Source organism: Heterocephalus glaber, unplaced genomic scaffold (assembly GCF_053883595.1).
Source record: "Heterocephalus glaber isolate CG9 unplaced genomic scaffold, H.glaber_assembly_v1.0 deba00000122, whole genome shotgun sequence".
NCBI classification, from domain to species: Eukaryota; Metazoa; Chordata; class Mammalia; order Rodentia; family Bathyergidae; genus Heterocephalus; species Heterocephalus glaber.
Genome location: NW_028258138.1, coordinates 86,777,589 through 86,799,106, shown reverse-complemented (window position 1 = coordinate 86,799,106; position 21,518 = coordinate 86,777,589). Strand labels below are relative to the sequence as shown.

At 40.7% G+C, this 21,518-nt stretch overlaps 1 long non-coding RNA gene across 1 annotated transcript in view; it reads left to right on the top strand.

Annotated features, from left to right (window-relative positions):
* LOC147830560 (uncharacterized) overlaps window positions 1-21,518 on the top strand; it is a 68,983-nt gene extending 47,465 nt beyond the window's left edge. Inside the window, exon 4 of the long non-coding RNA XR_015439092.1 lies at window positions 1-21,518. This exon is cut by the window's left edge and continues 23,150 nt beyond it. This is a non-coding gene — a long non-coding RNA (uncharacterized LOC147830560).

The following is a 21,518-nucleotide window of genomic DNA, read 5'->3' as shown; positions in this document are numbered from 1 at the left end:
CCTTTGTTTTGTTGGATGGCACTTGGCAGCAGCATTTACTATATTTTTATTTCACCTTTTGAAGACACTCAAGGAAATAGACTTCCAGAGCTACTTCAGAAAGCGGCAAAGCCCCAGCCCTTGATCCCAACACCGGGAAGATTGAGGCAGGAGGATTGCCATGAGTTCAAGGCCAGCCTGTACTACACAGTGAGACCTTGTCTTCAAAAACCAAACAAAAAAAGTAGCAAATGAGGGAGGATGAGGGGGGGATGTTTTGATGGTGATAAATGGCTGTGTGTCTTTAAGTGTAAGATATTTTAAATTACCCTTTTTTTTTGGTACCAGGGATCGAACTCCAGACCTTGCACTTGCGAAGCAGGTGGTGGGCTATTGTAAAAAATTTAAACATTCACCAGTCACTCTTTGTACTTCTTTGTCTTCTTCTCCCTTCTCTCCTTATTTCTGTGTTCAGGACTTTCTGTCTCTCTTTCTCTGCACACACACACACACCTTCCTTTAAGAATGCAGCTGAAACAGTTGATAGGTAAAGGGCAGACGCCTGCACTCAGGATGCAATTTCAGGACTGGAGTGAGGCTCACCTACCTCAAACAATCCCACCTCCTTCACTTGGATGTGCTTGGCCCCTTCTTATCTGCTACAGTGTGAAATGCCACCTAGCACTGTGGGCACAAGTACCCCTGTGGCAAGAACCCTGGGCAAGCCTTTACACTTGGGCTGCGGGCCTTCTACACTGAAGAGCAAACAGTGCATGCTGAAATAGAGTCACTGAGATTGACCTTAAAAATTAATTAAATCTTGGGCTGGGAATTTAGCTCAGTGGTTTCGCCACCTGCTGTGCAAGCGCAAGGACCGGAGTTCGGTCCCCAGTACCAAAAAAAAAAAAAAAAAAAATTAATTAAATCCACGTTATTTTTTAAAAAAAGAAAACTTTTGCTATCTCAGTGATGTCCCATACGAATGTTTGAAACACACAGGCAGCTGGGAACCTGGCCTAGAAACTGCGGTTTACTGGAAAGAATGCTGGTTCCTTATGAAGACACTCTGGACCCGAGCCAGTTTCCCTCCTCTATCTTGACTCAGGATCATCCATGAGGACAGTAAACTGTTATCGCAGATGGTCATGCAGATCAAACAAGATGATGCACGATAGCATTTAGCTCTGTCCTAGCACCAGCAGGCCTTAGTAAATGTTTGTTTTCTTTCTATTGTGTGTCCTTTACTCTGAATCAGTTCCAAGTTGAAGTCATGATAGAACAAAAAAGCTTGAAGCCCATGATTGTCTGTTTGTTACTCGGATATAGCCCCCTCCTTTCTTTGTTTGTGGCTTGCATACGTGCACGTTCATCAGATGGATTCCTTCTCACCCTGGAAGATGGAGACCTGGGCAGTGAAGTGCACATAGGTGGCGTTTCCTTGGGGGGACATAGGGAAGGGTGTAAAGCTAAGATAAGAAGACTGGCCACAACAAATCATTTGATCTCAGCCAAAAGGCCGAGAAACAATGGCTACAACAAATCTTGCCAATCTGACTCCATGGGCCAGCGCCCACCTGGGTCCCCAGATGGGGAAAAGGAGCCAAGTGCTTGGTTCATAATTCCACCCAGTGAGGGGTACATATAGTGACTCTCTTTGTATCCATCATGGCTCCTAGGACACTGCCCTGCTTGTTGCAGGTTCTCAGCAGGTGTTTGGTGAATGGGTGATTTCTTCAGGGCCCTGAGAGATCACGTATCCCAAACTGTTGCTTTGCAGCTGGGGATTTGAAGTCAGAAGCTGTCTCATTCGAGAGTGGACTCCAGAGACTTCAGCCCAGGTTGAAGACTCCAAGCTCAGGCTCTGCCTATGGCAGGATTCAGAACCTGCATTTCCAAGTGGGATCAGAGAAAAACTTGACTCCATCCAGTTGCTGCCTTTCTCTCTCTCCATAGGCAAAAATCCCAGGTATCTTTTTCTTGGCATTGGAGCCAAAGATCTATTTATTTTCTAATTAAAAACACCTCAAGATCAGAAGCTGTTTCTTTGTCTTAAAAGCTCAGTATCTAGGTACCTTGTAGTATGCTGTGCTTTTGGGTCTTCCCTTGTCGTGCTCATGATGTGGGAAGAAAACTGGGGCTGCCGTTTGCTGTCAGGGATATTAATGAAATGTCAACAAGGATCAGTGATTGGGTTCCCTGGAGCCCTGTGCTACACAGCTTGTGCTTGGTGTGTGGGACCTGGCCTGGGACACCCACTGTCCCTCCAAGCCCCTTTGCCTGCTGTCCATGGTCCTGACCTTACACTTCATGTACGTGCTGGTGGTCACTTCTGTGGGCCCTTGGTAATGACGTTCTCCTCCAGCTTCAGGGGCACCGAAGTCATATTCCCATGCTCCCCTTCCTCCACTGCGACCTTCCACTGGTCTCCCTGTGCTGCGTCCTTGAAACCTTTGCAGCTTGGCCATCCTTCCATTCTTCTAGTGTTGCCTGGGGGACAGAATGTGCTCTGGGCTTTTTTTCCTTATGAAACACATTAAACACTCAGTGAATGAATGTTAGTCAAAATGCCCTCGGATTAGGGTTGTCAGATAAAATGTAGGTGTCCAGTTAAAGTAAAATTTCACATAAGCAATGAAAAACATTTTAGTGTAAGTCTGACCCAAATAGTGCAAAAAACATTCTTATATTTTGAAAATCATTGTTTAATATCTGAAATTCAAATATAACTGAATGTTCTGTATTTTTATTTGCCAAAGCTGGCAACCCTAAATAGAATTTTTTAAAAAAATTTCAGGCTTCTCTAAAAAGAAATTCTCCTTTGGAGTAAAGACTAGGGATTAAACAATTTGCTAAAGTTTTTATTTTTTTTAACCCTTAGAGCACAGGTCTACCGGAATTTTTTCTGCTCTGGTTCTTGCCTGTGTAATTCTCACACATTAATATGATTTGTTGCAACACACTTTTTTTTTCCTACAAGAAAAATCTAATATATGCAGAGTTATGTCTCATGGATACACATACTTTTTACTAATCCTAGATTTCCATGGTTACCTACAAGAACAATTTGCATGTAAAACTGAAACAAAAAAGCACCATCAACAATTGACATATACATGTACAAATGTCTATCACTCTGTGAGGATGAAACATTGCCCACCTGGCCCTGCTCTGTCTCAGCTCCGGTTCTGGCACAGCAGGAGGTGTGTGTACTCCATCTCCTCCATTCTCCTCCCTCTTTGTCATCTTATCCATCTCAGTGGCATGTCACCAAGATTTCTTCCTCTGCACCTTGCTTTCTAAGTCAGTGGTTATCAGTGTGCAATTGGAACCAAATGAGCAACTGTGGATCACACCCAGGAACTTGTTAGAAATGCACCTTCTTGGGCCTCTTGAAGTTCTATTGCCTAAGAAACTCTGGGAATGGAGCCAACAAACCCTCCAGGTGTTTGTGATGTGCTCCTCAAGAACTACTAGGAAAACCAACGGTTTTCCATGTTTCTGCATATAAAACAGAGGAGGTGGAGGGAGGAGAGAAAGGAGATGTAGAAAGAATTAAGATTGTTATGTACACATACCAGCTCCCTGTGATGAATGTAATGATTATGTGCTGCAAACATGGACTAATAAAAGTAAAAATTAAAACAAAATAAACCAGGCTTTGAGATTTAAAACAACGTCAATGCTAAGTAGTTACCATTCTGCTTAATGTATTTGCAAATCTAAGTCAATGGTTCGACTTTAATAGGCTTTTCCTGTTTTACTTTCTTTTTCCCTCCCTTCCTGTAGTCTCCTTTCTGTGAAGCTAAAATTTTGTTTCTTCTCTTTTACAAAGTAGGCACGTTGAGAGGGAAAGATCTGGTCATTCTGCTGCTGCTTTTCTCACCTTCCCTCTCATCCTTGTCTTCCTTGTTTCTTTCCTTTCTCCTTCTCCTCTCTCTTCTGCCCCTTCTTTTATTTGTTTGGAATTTACAGCTTACCAGTGTAATTCTTCAGGCAGACAATTCTCTTGGTCTTAACTGTCACTCCCATAAGGGGCCCTGGACTGCCATTTTCCAGATCGAAGCTAAGGCTCACTCTCGACATACAAAAAAGGCCGCTCTTAACTTTTCTTCACATCCCCTTCCCCAGTTCTCCACTTCTCTCTTTTCCTTTATCTTTGGCACTCTGCTCTCACTTGCTTTCTAGAATGTCACTACTCAGCAATAATCCCATTGATGTATGCATTACCACAACTAAAATCTTCTTCTTATCAATGTTACTCCCACTCTTTCTAGGCAGGGATGCTTTTAAACTCAAACAGATATCTGAAGAAAGGAAATTTGTCTCTTGTACGTTCCAGAATTGGCTATTTACTAAGGTTCTATGTAAGTAACTCCTAATTACCCTTGTTTCTTACATAGAACAATTCTTCTACTTCTTATTACATGAAACTGTGCCCCAGCAGTTTACCCTTAAGATGTCAGTTGGAACAAGAAATATTTCCTAATTCTTATCCTGCTCTTGTTCTTCCTAACAACCTATCTTAGAGTAGTCTACAGGGCAGACCAGAATTAGAACTTCTCTTTGGCAATTGGTTTTTTTTCTTGATTTAACATACATATAACATAAAATCCACTGTTTTAACTGTTTGAACCAATGTTTTAATTCAGTGATATTTTTCAGTATATTCATAATACTGTGCTAATATTATTAGTATTTCCAGAAGATTTCTATAACCCCATAAAGAAACCCACTACCTGCTAGTAGTCAATTACAGTTTTCTCTTCCCTCTAGCCTTTGGAAAGCATTGATACAGTCTCTCTATAGATTTGCATTTTTCTGGAGATTTTATTTAAATGGATTTGTAGTTTGTTTCCTTTTGTGCCTGGCATTGTTATGGCTTGTATCTAGATGTCCTCCCAAAAGTCTTATGTGGTTATAGGTGGAGAGTTTTGAAGATGGCTGGATTAGGGTGTGTGCATGTGGATTAAGGGTGTGATACTTGGATTAAGGGTGTGGATAATGGAAGTGCCACCCTGGGTATGGGTGGCACCAATCAATAAGCTTGTAGCCTGGGTGGAATATAAAGGGACAGAAAGGAGGCAGGCCTGCTGTTGCTGTTGTCGCTGCTGCTCCTTGCTTCTGCTGCTGCTTCACTGCCTCCCGCCTGCCAAACCATGAACTGTTTCTGCTCCACAATTCCCCTCTAGCATACCCCCTGCCTTGGAGCCAGTCAACTATGGACTGAAACCTCTACAAGCTGTGAACTGAAATAATCTTTTTGTCCTTTAACTTTGGGTGTTGATTATTTTGTCTCAGCAAGAAGAAAAGTAACTAAGACAGGTATTTCATTTCACATAGGGTTTTGAAGGTTTTCCTTATTATAGTACCTATCAAAGCTTCCCCTTATTTCAATGGCTGTGTAATCTATTGGAAGGATACACCATTTTTTAATATTTTCATTCATCACTAATGAACATTGAGGTCATCTACTTGGCTAAAATTAATAGTGCTGCTGTAAGCATTTGTGTTGAAGTTTTGCATGGACAAGTCTCTTGCTTTAGAGTAGAATTACTGGCCCATAAGAAGCTATATGTTAAAATTTTTGAGGAGCTAGGAAACTGTTTTCCATAGTAGCTATCCCAGTTTACATTCTCATCACAAAAGAAGTGGTCTGATTTTCTTCATCATCTTTAACACTTGATATTTTATGGGTTTTTGTAGTACAGGGATTGAACCCAGAGTCTCACACGTGCTAGGCAAGCACTGTACCACTGAGCCACATCCTCAGCCCTCATGAGGTTTTTACCTATATTTCATTATGTTCATTCTAATGGGTGTGAAGTAGTATTTCATTATGGTTGTAATTTGCATTTCTCTAATGAATAATGATTTTATTTTTTGATACCGGGGATCGAACGGTGACCTTGCACTTGTGAGACAGGCGGCAGAACCACTGAGCTAAATCCCTGGCCCAAATAAATAATGATCTTGAGCACCTTTTCATGTGCTTATCTTCCATTTGTGTGTCTTGTTTGCAGAAAGGACTTTTCAGGTCCTTTAACATTTTAAAGTCGAATTGTTAGTGTGCTTACTGTTGAGCTGTATGCATTCTTTATGATACTGGATATCCCTGTCAGATATATAATGTGCAGGTATTTTCTTTCATTTAGTGAGCTGTCCTTTGATTTTATTTGTAGTGTTCTTGGACTCACCTGCACAAACTTATTATAATGAAGTCAAATTTGTTCATGTTTTGTTGCCTGCTAGTGCTTGTGTTGCCACATTTAAAAACTCATTGACTCACCTAAAGTTGCAACAATTTATACCCATGTTTCCTTCTAGAAATATTATGCCTTCATTTAGATACTTAATCCATTCTGAGTTAATTTTGTATATAATTTGAGGTGGGAGTCCACAGTCATACTTTTGCTTGTGGATATCCAATTATTCCAACTCAGTTCATTGAAAACACTATTCTTTCTCAGTTGGGCTTTATTGTCATACTTCATGGAAAATCAGTTGACCATAGACAGGTAGTTTGTTTCTAGATGCTAGTCCATTGACTTCTTTGTCTGTCCGTTTGCCTGTAACACACTGTTTTGATTACTGTAGCTTCATAATAAAATTTGAAATTAAGAAATGTAAATTCTCAAAACTTGTTTTCCTTTCCAAGATATATTTGTTAATTGACATTGTTCAAATTTTCATGTCAATTTTAGGTTCAGTTTGTACATTTTTAAAATAAGGGCAGTTTGAATTTTGATAATAGTATATCAGTAAATAATATGATAAGGAGGTAATACTATCTTAATGTTATTAATTCTACCAATTTATGAACACAGGGAATCTTTTCAAATTGTGAAAGTCATGAAAAATTCAGCAGTGTTTTCTAGTTCTTGGTGTGTAAGTACTTACCTCATTAGTCAAATTCCTAAGTATTTTATTGTTTTAATACTATTTTAAATGGGATTACTTCCCTAATTTCCTTTTGAGATACCTCATTGTTAGTTTATAAAATGCAACTAAGTTTTGCATGTTTATTTTGTACCCTTTTACTTCTTTATTCTAAGCATTTAAGTGGAATGTTGGGTTTGTGGTATAGAACCTCAGGTCATCTGCAAAGAGTGGCAATTGTACTTGTTCCTTCTCAATTTGGAGACCTTCTCTTTTCTTATTGTGTTATCTAGGAGTTCCAGTACAGTGTCGAGGGAGTGATAAGAGCGGGCATGCCTGGCTCCCGATCTTAAGGGGAAAGCTTCTAGGCCTATTCTAGTCTCTGCTGCCTAAGAGAACAGGTAACAGTTGGGAGAAACAATATATTAACCAATGCACTCGAGAGGACCGCCTGGGAGTGAAGTGCTTTGGGAATAAAGCCAGAGATCTGACATACTTCTGAGGACCTCTCAGGTCAGGTGCAGGCCCAGGACTATGCAGAGCTCGGGAAATACCTGAGAAGACTCAAAGCAGTCACTTCTGCCCGACTTCCAGATCTGTGACACCCAGAAGCAAATTCAAAAGCAGAGACTGAAACATTTGCTTGTACAGTTCTTGCCACTGTCTTGGAGGGTAACCTCCTTAGCACTAGGCAAGCTCCCAATCAGGAGAGATAAAGATGGGCTTTCTGAGAAGGCCATTCAGAGAGCCAGGAGGCAGAGGAGTAAGAATTCTGTGCCAATCTGCTGTGTTCTGGCTCCCTGGACTGTGGATGGCGGCCTTCAGTACTGCTGTTGAGATGGGTAGGAGGGCCAAGGACTAAGGTGTGTTAAGACATAGATGTGCACTTCTCACAGACAGTTAGCCAGCTTTTTGTTTGCTTGTTTGTTTTTGTGATTGTTTATGTGATTTTTAAAAATTTTTTGGTATCGAACTTGGGACCTTGTGTTTGTGAGGCAGGTGGCAGAACCACTGAGCTAAATGCCCGGCCCTTTGTTATTTTTTCCACTAAATACTATCTTGATTGCTGCAAGCTTCTGGTTAGTTTCTAGGGTTCTGAAAAGGTGAATTTCATTATTTTTTCCATATTTTTCATTGCTTTTCCTAAGAGGCATATTTTTGCCATGTTCTGTAACATCTGGGAATCAATTCTTGAAACAGGACAAGATCTACCAATTCCTAGATAGCTTGAGAAATGGATCACACACACTAGGTGCTTTTCAGTCCTACCAGAAAAACCAGAGACCAGTGGAGATTTCTGCCTGGATCCATATTGTTCCAGTGTTGTATACAGTAGATCTCTAAATATTTAGCTTTGTGGTTTATGACATTATATGTACCTCAATGATAATGTAGTTAATAACCACATCATAAATTTATACAAGCTTTTAAAAATTGTAACAGTGGTCATTATCATCAGCCTATTTTTCTTTTTTTTTTCTATTTTTCTCTCTGTTATACTATTCAAAGGAGCTATTTTCTAACCTTCTGTCACAAAGGCAAAATTTTTTGAGAAAATAATTCTGACTGCCTTCAGATAAATCCTGCTGCTGCTGAAGGTTATCAGGAAGAATAATTGCTCAAGTGCATTTCATATGGAGAAAATCCTGCTACGGATGTGTCTGGGCTAAGGTTCAGTTCTTCTCTGTCAAAATGCAGAAGAAAATGCTAAGGAATGCTTTGCCTCTTTTGAATATCATAGAAGATCTCTAGGAAGGAGGAGGACATAGATTCCAAGGCGGCTTGGAGCAGCAGTAGCCCTGGACTGGGGTTCAAGGTGTAGCTGTGGTCTTGACCGTCACTGATTGACTGTAGAGCCCTTAATGCTCTCTAAAGCTCGATTGATCATATAACCGCTGAAGGGATTTGCTCAGGCCGAAGTCGCAAGTCATTGGCAATGACACTGGATCTACTGTGCTGGATAACACTCGTCCGCTGTTCAGTCAAATGGATACACAGACATGAAAATACTCGCAGATGTCCTAACTTTGTATACCTTGAACAGAATTTTATCAGGGGTCAGATGGCACTTCCGGGGATTCAGCCCTGCTCTTAGGAGTAAGGTTAAACTAGAGAAGGGTCTAACTGTACTTTCTAGAGTCCCAGTCAAGTTGGCAGTGTGGCCGTATTCATTTGTGTCTGCCAGAGCCCCAGAACATATTTTTATTTTATGTACTTACTTATTTTTTGTGTTCATCAGCATCTGCTTGCAGGCCACAGTGACCGCCTTCATGTTGGGGAATCGGTGTGTACACCTAGCACATCTTAATCCTTTTACATCCCCTTTCTCCTCCCCCTCTCTACTCCTATCCCTTGATCCCCTTCTCATTTGCAAAAGAACTTTCATGCCAAGAATTTCCTATGTCCTACTTACCCCAGGTCTGAGAACACAGGGTGAGAGTCCAGGCTGACCACGGTGCTCACGGGTCCACATTCACTGGCTACCCCACCACGGATCACATTGATTCTGGGGGAACTGACCGACCACAGAGAATCGTTTCTCACCAGTGTGGGCAAACAGATTGCCGTTGCAAACAGTTCTTGAAAATTGCCCCACATGTCCCTTCCTCTGCTTGTACCCTAAAGGGAGACAGGAAGTGGTATGGAAAGATCATGAGAAGAGGGTGGAAAGGATGGGAATGTTAGTCTCCACTCTGTCTCTGCCTGTGCCCTCAGCTACTTTAATTGGCTTGGTGTCCTGGGCCACTGCTGTCTTTAAGATGCATTTTAGGGGTCACTTTGGGGGAGTGGTATGCAAAACTCAAAGGCCTCCGGAGTTGCTCCAAGCTGCTCCCGGACTTGAGGCTAGGTCTGTCTGGGTGGAACTCCTATCTGTGCCTCCTTTCAATCAGAACCGGTTACACTGTTTGTTTCATTCATCTGAGCTTCTGGGTGTAGAGGGCCCCTGGAAACCTTAACCGTCTTGTATATCTCCTGTCCCATTGCTACTGAGCTCCTCCTCTCTGGTTTAAGGACCCCGAAACTGTGCAAGTAGAAAGTTAATGGGAGTTTCATAGTGGTAATCACAGAACCGCCAGCACCTGTAAGAGAGGTCAGCAGTTAGAAGGAATTGTGGGGCCACGTGGCGGAAGGAGCCTGCTTGTCAACTGTGCATTTACTGATAATGATGATGACAGAAGTACCTTGACAGTAGCTAGATATTTTTGGTGTATTCGTGTTCTTTTTAGCTGTAGTGCACTTTTATTTTTGTCATATTTTGCCAAACAATAAATAAAGACAGCATTAATATTCATGAGAGGTTGCAGGCAGAAAATGTTGAGTTTATTTTGCTCTCAGGGACACAAACCACTGAAGAAAAGATGCTGTAAACTCATAGTTGGAGAATAAAAAACCAACAGCAATAATAATGATCTGCTTAATTCTCTGGGGTACACTAGAAGCTCACAGGGTTGCCTAAACTCATTTATGAGAGGGAAACACATTGCAAGATCCCATATCTCACCTCTGTGTCCCTTGATTTGACCCCAGCAGTGTTCTGAGCTGGTTCTCATTTTCTCCCTTAGAACAGAAACTTGAACTTGGATACTGAGGCAAGAGTGCTCCTTGGCACAGTAATATGAATTATACTTAGCTTCCCATGCTTGTATTTCTCCCAATAGATTTTGCTTTCCTTGAGGACAAGGAAACCATGTCGCTGAAAGCACCCATTGTACAGTTGAAATTTAATATATGTTTGTCAGTGTGAAAGTTAAGGGAGGTATAGACAAAACTTCAGCCTGGTGCATAGAAACGTTTCCACAGGAGCCAGAAAGGTTTTCTGGGTTGAGTCTGCCAGTGTCCTTAGGCTCAAGGACTGCCTCAGGCAAACCAGCCAGTCAACTGAGTCAGGGTGAGAACTTCCATTTCAGTCAGCAGAGAAGGTGCCCAACTCCTCCTTTGAATTCATTAGTGCTTATGAATGAGGCAACTTTAGCTGTTGGCTCTGAATAGTAGCGATTAAAAATGTGAATCTAGTATCTGCAAGTTATGTGATCCCTGAAGTTATTTAACCTCTCTGTGTATCAGTTTCCCATATGATAAATGAGAGTGATACTAAAACTTGACTCATGGGGTTGTTTTGAAGATGAAATTAATATTATATGTAATGTGTAAATAATATGTGGTTGAGGACTCAGTGCCTGGCCACCTATAAATTCTATACAAAACAGTAATTCTATACAAGTACTGTTATTTACCTAACCTCAATTTACTTCATCTGTAAAATAAGGTTGAAATATTTACAACTAAAGGTTATAAGAAGCTTTGAAATGTTCTTGAGGCCCGCAAATAATAAGTGTTCAATAAACTGGAGCTCTTATTTGCATACAAGGATTATAGTAAATTTTTATTTCAGTTATATGATGTTTAGTTGTATAAGCAGATAGCAATTCTTCATCTCCCAAATGGGACACACAAATGGCTTCATCATTTCCTGTCTCTGTGTATGCTTTCTACCATGAGTTGTTCTCCTGGAAGGGAAAATCTGTTGTTCAGCTTGTTGGTAATTTGCTACTGAAGTAGGTTTATAGATTTTTGATTCACCATCCAAACTGTGAACTCAAGTAGAGATCTGGGGTTTGCTCATGGTCATGTGACTGAATTTAGATCATCTGTTCTACCTCCCTGGCTGTCCGATTAACCTTTGGTTAAATGGTGGACCAGTGATGGAGTTATGATGAGATTGAATACATTGGTGCAATAAGTCACACAGCACAAAGCCTGCAGGTGCTTAGAAATTTTATTTTCCTCTTTTCCTCATCTGTAAAGCCAAGCCTTCCCACTAGCTTTCCTTTTTAATGATGATTTCCAACCTCAGCCTTTAGTCTCTGTATGATATTATGGAATTTGGAATACTTGATGCTTTGGCATCAGTCTGAGGTTTTTGCAACTTGATTTCTCATTCATCAGGGGAATTTCAGTTTGGTAAATAGAATTCTAATACTGTTGAATATTAACATTTCTATTCTTACAATTAGTTAAGCCACATTGCTCTGACTGTGCAGAGAAGGGCAGATATTTGAAACATGTACATAATCATTACCACTTGCCAAAAATTCAAATTCATTGATTAGTCATGGCCAAACATTTTGAGATCATCCAGGGATTTAGGGAAATTAATCCAATTATATGGATATATTTCCTTTGTAAATCCTATTGATGACTGTTTGGGGAAAATACAATATTGAGATCATAAATATGGTTGAGAGAAATCTTTTAAGCCAAAGCATAATGAAAGGTTTTGTTGTAATCCATTCAAAAGTTCTGGAAGGTAGATTGGATGTATTGTCCTTGCTTAACCACTGAGGAAATTAAAACACAAAAGAATGAGAGATTCATCTATCTCCTAGAGAGACAGAGACAGAGCCTGAATTGGGAACCAAATGACACTGTTATCTAGACTTAAATAAAACAATATGCAGATCAAAATGTGTATTTAAAAAACATTCTTGGAATTAAGTGATTCTGTTGGAAGCTGTTTTTTCATTATTATTCAACAGTCCATTTTTATTTGACAGCACGTAGGCATACAAGGAGCCTTGGAAGTTGGAACCAAAATCCTACATTACACAAAGGAAACCATTGCTACAGAAGGAAAGAAAGACAGATCTGTTCCCCACCCAGACCTGTGTACAGGTCGTCACCACCTACGTGGTGCATAGCATCCCTGCACGCATTTTTTAATCCTAGAAGCTTGATTTTGCCTGGAGCTGTACTAGGGCTTAAGGCTGGCAGATTTCTTCTCTCTGTCCCTCTCTGTGCCTCTGATTTCTGTGCATTCTGTGGTTGCTAATGTGTTCTAAAAGCCAAGCACATCAAGTAACTTAACCCCACAGTGGGGCTTGATTTGGGTTATAGAGCCCCCAAGGAAGATAGGAGAGAAAGGCTGGGCAAAGGGAGGAGAGAAAAAGATGTTGAAAAAAGAAACTCTTTAAAATCAGTCTGTGAAGTATAGCACTGCTTGTTAAGTGTGTGTCTGTCTCATGAGGACATTCTGGGTCCCCGAATGACACACTTCCCTGTTAAGTTCCCTCATCCCAGAGCCTTTACCTTGAGGGATGTAGAGGGGCTAAGCCCTCAGCTGCCCTCCTCGCATTCTTGACCCTGGCCCTCTGAATTTCCAGGCAGGATTACCAGGATGATCAGGTCAGGCCATCTGGGTGTAAAGAAAGAACCAAGGCCTAGAGACAGACAGGCAGGGGTAGGAATCTGAGTAGCGCAATTTATCCCCTTTGCGGCCTTGGGCGAGTCACTCTTCAGCCTAGAATAATAACCCTACCTCTCCAGTGGTATAGAAGTAGTGCTTTCTTCACCATGTTACGGTGGCAGTGACAGAGAGTCTGAGTAACAGCCCGATCCCTAGGCTGGCACAGATTAGGCATTTACTAATGGATTTGGATACTTTGAAGCATCAACCCCTTCTTGCCTGATGTTCCAGGGTTACTTTCTGCAGTTGCTTTCCCAAGGTTTTCAACAGCTATGGGACCCTCTCATTAGAATTTTCCTCCCAGTTGTTCCTTTGTTTTTTGCATAACATTTTGTAGTCCTGGGTCAGGCTCAATCAAGGAAGGCTTCGTGCTAATGGCTTATGGTTGGTGTGTGATGAAGAAGGAACCATAGGGCATATGCATATGTATGCAGACTTTGTCAGTCAGGTTGGAAATTTGTTAAATCTGCAAAAAACTGCTATTGAGTTAAATTACAAACTAATGTCAATTTGCTGAGGGATCTGAAGGAGAAAATGTTATTGGTATCTTTATGGTATGCTACATGCTGGGTTTTTAAGTGTGATTTCCAACTATAAAAACAATCCCTGATCATTATGAAAAATGGGAAAGTTTAGACAAATAGAGGCAACTTTTGTTTATCAAAAGGGTATATTACCTTTTGTGCATCAAGTAGCAAATATATTATGCATAACATATGTATGTATCTATTATATAAAAATGTTTTAGAGAACTGAAATTAAATTCTCTGTTATCTAACAGCCATGACCTATAACAAAACATTGTAATTGTAGGCTTTTGTGAAGATGTACTAGCTGTATATTATGTTCTTGGAGCCACACAGTGTAGACTTTGAACACATTCGTATTCCCACAGGAACAAATGCTATATGCACAATGCTATATCTGAGAAATTAGAGTCTCTCAGCTTAAGTGCTTTGGACTTTGGGAAACTAGTGAGAAATGCAATTTTAATGCAAAAATGGAAGAAGATTCAAAGCAGAAGAACAGTAAACAGTAAACATACTAGAAAAATTCACTGTTACACACAGGCGATCTCTCAGTTGGTATGTCTCTATTCTCCAAATGCCTTTACCTCTTGTGGCTTCAGCTCAGGGACTGGTTATTTGTGTGTGATTTGTTTCCCAATATAACTAAGTTCTTACATCATCACAAATTGTGTTCAATTTCAGGAGCCTAGGAGGCACAAAGTAGGACAATTTAATTTTCTTTTTCATAGTAGCATGCAGAAATAAAAACAAATGGTTTGTAATGATTTTATCAGGGCCCACCTCTTTAGGAAGAATTGATTTTAACTTGAATAGTTATGTGATAGAAAGAAATGGAAGTTTCATTAGGCAAATTCAAGTCAGTAGGGCTATGTGCAATATAAAACAGACAGTAATAATTAGAATTTGAGACATACCAGGTAATGAGAAGAGTTAGTTTTAAAATAAAATGGGGAGCTAGAAAAGAGCCAGGAGTGAGTGCCATGATTAGCAGGTTGGATTTGCAATGTGCTAACAAATGTCAAGTGCGGTTAAGTTTTTGAAGTAGAGATGTAGCAAGATCAAAATGGCAGATAGTGTTTCAGCTTCTCAGTGGACAAGGATTTGCTGTGGAAAATGGCTGTAATTGGCAGAGCCTACTGAGGGGGGATGCGATCTGTGTGGTGGAGTTTTCTGTCCTTTTAAATGACGGCGACTGAACCCAAAAAAAAGCAGTAGAGATGCTGAATGGTCCTACTGAATATGCACTTGTTGTCCAGTACTTGTTGAGAGACAGAATTTTTTTCACTCATTCATGCATTTATTCAGTCACTCGCTTTTCATCAGAAATGTCTTTGAGTACCTATTGTGCTTGGTGGGCTACACCTTCCATGCTGTAATCATGCTTGGTGGGCTACACCTTTCATGCTGTCCCAGTGGGGCACCTTTCATGCTGACAGCAGTGGGAACAACGGTCAAAAGTCCTTCCTTATGTGTAGCTTATGATTTCTAGGGGGGTTGGGGGGGGTGGAAAATCAGTAAATAAACATTTGCATGATGATAGGTGGTGATAAGAGGCAGGAGGAAAAATAAACCACAGGAAGGGGTGGAGAGCGTGTGGTTGCACTACTTTAGACAGTGGATTTGAAATAAAGGGGAGGAAGGGTCAAGAGCAACCTGAGGATTGTGAGTCTCGGGGACGCATAATGTCTGAGTTTTAAGGTCAGCCAGTAGCAGGCTCAGTGCTTCTGACTGCTCGGGATAAAGAGCTCATAGCAGAGGAGAGTGTGCCTGCACTGGGCTTTAGAATCAGGGAGGCCCGGATTTGAATCTTTCCCACCGAACATGAACTTTGTGACTTTGGCCATGCTGCTCAGACTCTTGGAGCCTCACTTTTATTGTCTGCAAAGAATATCTTTTCCTTGAGGATCTTGAGGATTAATCATGCATGAAAATATATGGGCTTCATTTTCATTTCAGTGAATTCGACTCACATCCCAATTATAGGCATTTTTTATAATTACTTTGCAGATACTTCTTAATTTTCTCAACAGCTCCGTGGTAGTCAGTATCGTTACCCTCATTACACAGATGTGGAAGGGTTGGCATAGAGAAGTGAAGTAACTTGCCCAAGTTTGCAGTTTCACGGCGAAGCTACATTGGAAACTTCCAAGAGGTCTGACTCGGAGATCCCAGCCCTCATGCACCACACCTCCCTGCACCCACAGCCCCCTCCTTCCAGCGAGCCAGGTGCTGGAACGATGATGGCTCCACACCCTCAGTGCTCGCTAGCTGACCTGCAAGTGGGTCTCATCTGAGAAGTGAGGTGGGCGCGCCTGGGGGCGCCAGTGTGGCTGTGTCGGGCCTGCTTCTGGCTGTAGCTCAGAAGGGTGGCAGCACCTGGACGTCTGTGCTGAGCTGGAAGAGGCTGTGCTCCGTCCACTGTTGACCTCATCCCCCACTCTTTCCTCAGGATTATGTCAGCTTTGCTCTTGCTGAACCTGGAAAAGAGCTTTGCAAATTGGTGATCTTTGTGATGCTTATTCTGAGAGCTCCATCCTCTTGTCAGAGATGTGTTGGTGTCCTGAGCATAAATACAAAAAGGTGAAAGAGGATGTAAGCAAAGGAAATGGCAAACAGAGAAGAGTAAATATCCACCCAGAAAGATATGGACCTATGGCAGCAGCGGAGAGTGAGCTCACAGATTGGAAGGATAAAGGGATGTAACAGAATAAGGAAAAGCCCTGCCTGACGAGCCTCCTGGGATCAGAAAAGGCATGAAAAACAGAAGCTTCTTCCAGGGGCCAGATGATTTGTCTTGATGCCTTCCTCACTTCTCCACTACCATATATACTCCTCTCTTAAGTATACTTGAACTTTCAGTGACCTAGGGAACAAAGCTATCCAGTCTGGGTCCTAGCAGGAAACAGATTTGCCCCAGATGGCTCCAATAAAATATGCATAGTGGGGAATTATGAGTAGAGTATGGCAGGATTGAATGACTAAATAAGGGGTAGAGATGTTTTTAGAACCAGCCACCAGTAGGGAACCATTGCTATCTCTAAAGGTGTGGGGATGAAAACGAAAACATTGTGACCAGAGCCCAGTGGGAGCTGGGTGCATGGAGAAGGAAGAGCCATCCTTTGGGAGATGGAGGACACAGGGCCAGGGCTGAAGCAACAAGGGGGAAAGGAGGAAGCCCACCAGCACCATACAGTTTCTGTATTAGAAATTTGTTCCGGCTCTCAATGGGTGAAAACCCAGTGTCTCTAGTGCTGTGTTTCTTTCTGAAGACTGTAGAGGAGAACTGGTGTCCTTTCTTTTCTAATCTGTAGATGACCACTGGCATTCCTCCACCCCCGGCCCTTCTTCCATCTTCATGGTCAATGGCTCAGCAAGGCTGTGTCCTCACATCACATCTTTGTAGCCCCATTTCAGGCATCACATCTCTGACCACAGTCCGGAGAGGAGGTTGCCTGTGATTGTGGTGGTCCAAGCCAATGATCTAGGGTAATCTGTCCATTTCACAATCACATTTGCAAAGAACCTTGGTCCTTAGATAACACATTCACAGGCTCTGAGGATTAGTGCATGGACATGCATTGGAGCCCAGTATTGTGTCTTGACTGTGGTCCCCATAGCATGGGTTTTCCTCACAGGGCACACTGCTGGACCCAGAGGTGGAAAATAGAACAAGGTGAGGGGAAGACACAGAACAGTTAGCATGAAGGCAGTTTGACATCTACATATTATAAATTATAAAATTTGTTGGACTTGGTTAAGGGTAATACTCTCAATCTGTTGACTTTATATTTATTTAGGTTTTTTTCTTAGTCTGTTATACAGGTAGACTTTTGCCAACGACAAGTGAAAAACTACACTAGAAATGCAAAATACAGTCTTTGTGCTGAGCAGCTTATCATCTAACCAGGTCAAGAGCTGTTAGGGCTACAACTCTGATAAGAGTGGACTGTTGATCCTGATTGGTCAGCTTCACTGGATTAAGAAAGGCCTAGCACAGTAGTAAGGCACACTTCTGGGTGTATCTGTGTCGGTCATGTAGGTGTGGCCTTGAGTACTGTCTGCTTCTTCATTCACTGTTCTCTGGTACTGTTCCTCTTCTTTGCTTCCGTCCACCATGAACTAAGCAGCTTTGCTCTACAACACCCTTCCGCCATGGTCTTTCTGCCTTAGATCCAGGGGACCATGGACTGAATTACCTGAAACCATGAGCTGAATTAAACCTTTCTTTTTTTAAATGATGGGTGTCAGATACTGTGTCCAAGTGATAAGAAATTAACTAATACAGAGAGAATAAGGCAGGAGATATTGGAGAAAAGAGGAGAAAAGGAAGATGAGTTCTCTGGAAATTATGGAAGGTATTTCATGGAAGTTGAAAGTTAAGCTGAGTTCTGAAGGGTGATTAGGGTTTATCAGAAAGGAGAAAGCACTTCAATAATGTAAAAAAGGAGAGGAAAATATGCTGGGATAAAATTTGCATATACTTTCTGTTGGATAGTAAAAGTTAAAAAAAATCCACTAGATGACAATCATAAAAAGGCCCGTAAAATGTATAGTAGTTTTGGTTTTCTTATGTGATTAATTATTTAGGGGTTATATTTAGTATTCACTTCTGCTGATAGTGAAAATATAATGAAGTTATCATTCATAAACAGACTTTCTTTGTGTATCTTACCATCTGTCCACCCATCTACTCTTTGCTTTCTTTCTAGTCTCATTAAATGTTGATTAATTCCTTCAAGTTCCCAAACTTCTAGTCACTGTGTACACATGCATTTGGATTAATTGTTGAGATTTGATTTCAAATATATGAGAAGAAGTAGTCCCACTCTAAAAGTTCCATTAGCCTTCTCATCATCTGTGAAACTATCAAACTTTGTGGGGTCAATTAGTTTTTTAGGTTTTTTTTCTTTCATTTTTCCCCCTTCTTTCCTTTCCCCTGCCCCTCTCCCTAGTTCCTCCCTTCCCCTTTGAACATTTTCTTCCTATTTCACAAAATGTATTGTATGTTTTGGTCCTCTTTTACACTTTCAGTTTTTCACACCAAAGAAACAATTCAGTATTTACACGTCTTATTTATTTCATTTAAGAGTATGGCCTCAAGGTGCATCCATTTAGCTATAAATGTCTCTAATTTATCTTTCTTTATGGCTGAGTAGTACTCCATTTTATATTAAAAAACTCCACATCTTCTTTATTCAGTCACCAGTTGATGGGCATTTGGGCTGTTTCTGAGATTTAACTATTACAAACTGTGCCGCTATAAACATGGGTGGGCATACATCACTGTGGTATGATGCTTTTAATTCCTTTGGGAAGATACCCAGAAGGGGAATAGCTGGGTCAATTGGGGCCTGTAATCCTAGTTCGTTGAGGTATCTCCATACTGATTTCCACAGTGGTTGCACCAGTCTACACTCCCATCAGCAGTGGAGCAGGGTTCCTCTTTCCCCACAGCCCCGCCAGCATTTGTTATCTATTAATTTCTTGAGAGCAGCCATTCTTTCTGGGGTGAGGCGGAATCTCAGTGTTGTTTTCATTTGTATCTCTCGAATGGTCAGTGATGTTGAACATATTTTCATATGTTTATTTGCTGCTTCTACTTCTTTGTCTGAGAAATGTCAGTTCATTTCAGATCCCCAGTTTTGGGTTAGGTCTTTAAATTTTGGGGTGTCTGATTTTTTTAAGATTTTAATGACTCAGAATGTTTACGTAGTGTCATCTACTAGGAACTATGTCAGACCTTGAGGTCAAGTAGTAAGGGTAGCTTTAATCCTCAGTTTAAGAATGTGAGCCTTCTAAAACTAGTAAATATATAGAATAATAAGATTAGTGTGAGAAACAAATGGTGCAAAGACATGACATTGCTCTGAAAAATGCAAAACACCAGGCCGATACGTGTAAGACAGCTAGTTCCAACAGCATGGATTCCAAATAGCCATGAACTCAAAGAAACAAAGTCAACATCCTAGTTAGCAAAAATAGGTGTCAAAATATCAGCCCCATAAAATCAGAGACAATTTTTTTCTTCTTGATTCCCAAATCTAAAAAGAAGCTGCCTTGTCCATATACTAAGTTTTGGCAACTTAGAAGCAAAACATTTAAGAATTATAAAGGAAAACAACTGCTATCCTCCTCCAACAAAGCATCATATCCCATATCAAGCAGCCAGTGAGAAGATGTTTACACAGAAAACATCTAACGGTAATGAGAGGCAGATGCTTGAGGGTTGAGAAAAACTCAGCAGTCAAGGTCATTTCCTGTTGCACAAAAAGCCCAATTTAACCCAAAGTGCCCAGAAGGCACCACCATTTATATGGGCTGGAACAGTGAATGTGCATAATGATTATATTAAATAATCACAGAAATGCTAAATTATGCTTGCTGTGGTTTGCTCAAGACAGCGGGATATACATAATTTATTCTAGAAAGATATTCATTCAAAATGGTTAAAATTTTTATGACTTTGGGAGACTTAAGGAGTTGTTTGGAGAACTCAGCTCTAGGGCACCTGAAGTTTTATGACATATTCCAATGATTTACAGTCCAGAATGTTGGACCTTACAATCAGCCATTTCTTTGCCTGAGAAATGTGTATTTACAGAGCTGAGTGTGAAGTAATTGCATCCTGAGCGTGCTGGGCATCCTGTCACCTTGCCTGGGGAAATTTGGCCCGGCTGAATTTAAAATATGGGGCACTCGGTGCCATAGCCGAGGTCTACAAAACGTTTGCAGAGTATCAGCTTCAGAGACCTGAAGCTTCGGCCAACAGTGGATTAGCCATGTTCCAGGACCTTGCAGTCAGCATGTCTGCTGATGGTCCACCTGTGTCACCTGTGATTCATTTGCACACTCATTATATATTCATGAGCGTCCACTCTGTGCATAATGCGCAGTGCCTACTCTCCCACCTATGTGACAGCCTTCGAACAGTGAAGGGTGTCTGTGATCCTATTCCCACAATACTCTAGCTCAGGCTTCCCGAGTGTGTCACATTTGTTCCCTTCCAGATGCATCACCATCTCCAGCTTCCTTCCAGAGTAGTTTGTAAGAGATTTAAGAGTCATCTGACCATCTTCATGTAGTTGAATCCTTGCTTATCTCACAGCTTATTTTTCTTTTCAGGTTAATAACTATGATCTTTTAAACCATATGGTATACAAATCAGTACAAAAAGCAACAACTCCATTAATAACATTCATCTCAGCCATTCTTATTTATTCCTATTTTTGTTACAGCCATTCTGAGAGGTGTGTAGTTACATCATATATTTTGCTTACATTTGCATTTTCCTGATTGTTAAAGTTGTTGATCTTCCTTTCACGTGTTTACTATCTTTATGTCCTCTTCAGTGAACTATCTGTTCATATAGTTTGCACTTTTTCTAATTAGACTTCAAATATATTATCACTGAGCTTTGGGATTTCTTTGTATGTTTTAAATATTATACCTTTAGCATATAAATGGTCTATAAATATATTCTCCCAACCTATAGCTTGTTTTTTTGTCATATTCAAACAGTTTTTCACAGGGCAAAAGTTTGAAACTTTTTAAAATAAGTTATTTTACCAGTTTTCTTTTTTATGGATCACCCTTAAGTTGTCAAGTGTAACACTGTTTGCCTAGCTTTAAATCTTGATGATTTTTTCCAGTTTATTTCTGAAAGTGTTATGTTTTATATTTAAGCCTATAATCCATTTTGAGATAAATATTGTACAAAGTTTGAGGTTTAGGTTGATATTCATTTTATTGCTTGTGAATATCCAATTGCTGTAGCAGTCATTTGTTGGAAATACCATCTTTCCCTTATTGAAATATTTCTTCTATCTGTTTTCAAAAATCAGTTGAACTCTTTTTGTAGGTCTGTTTCTGCATTCTCTGTTCTGATCCAT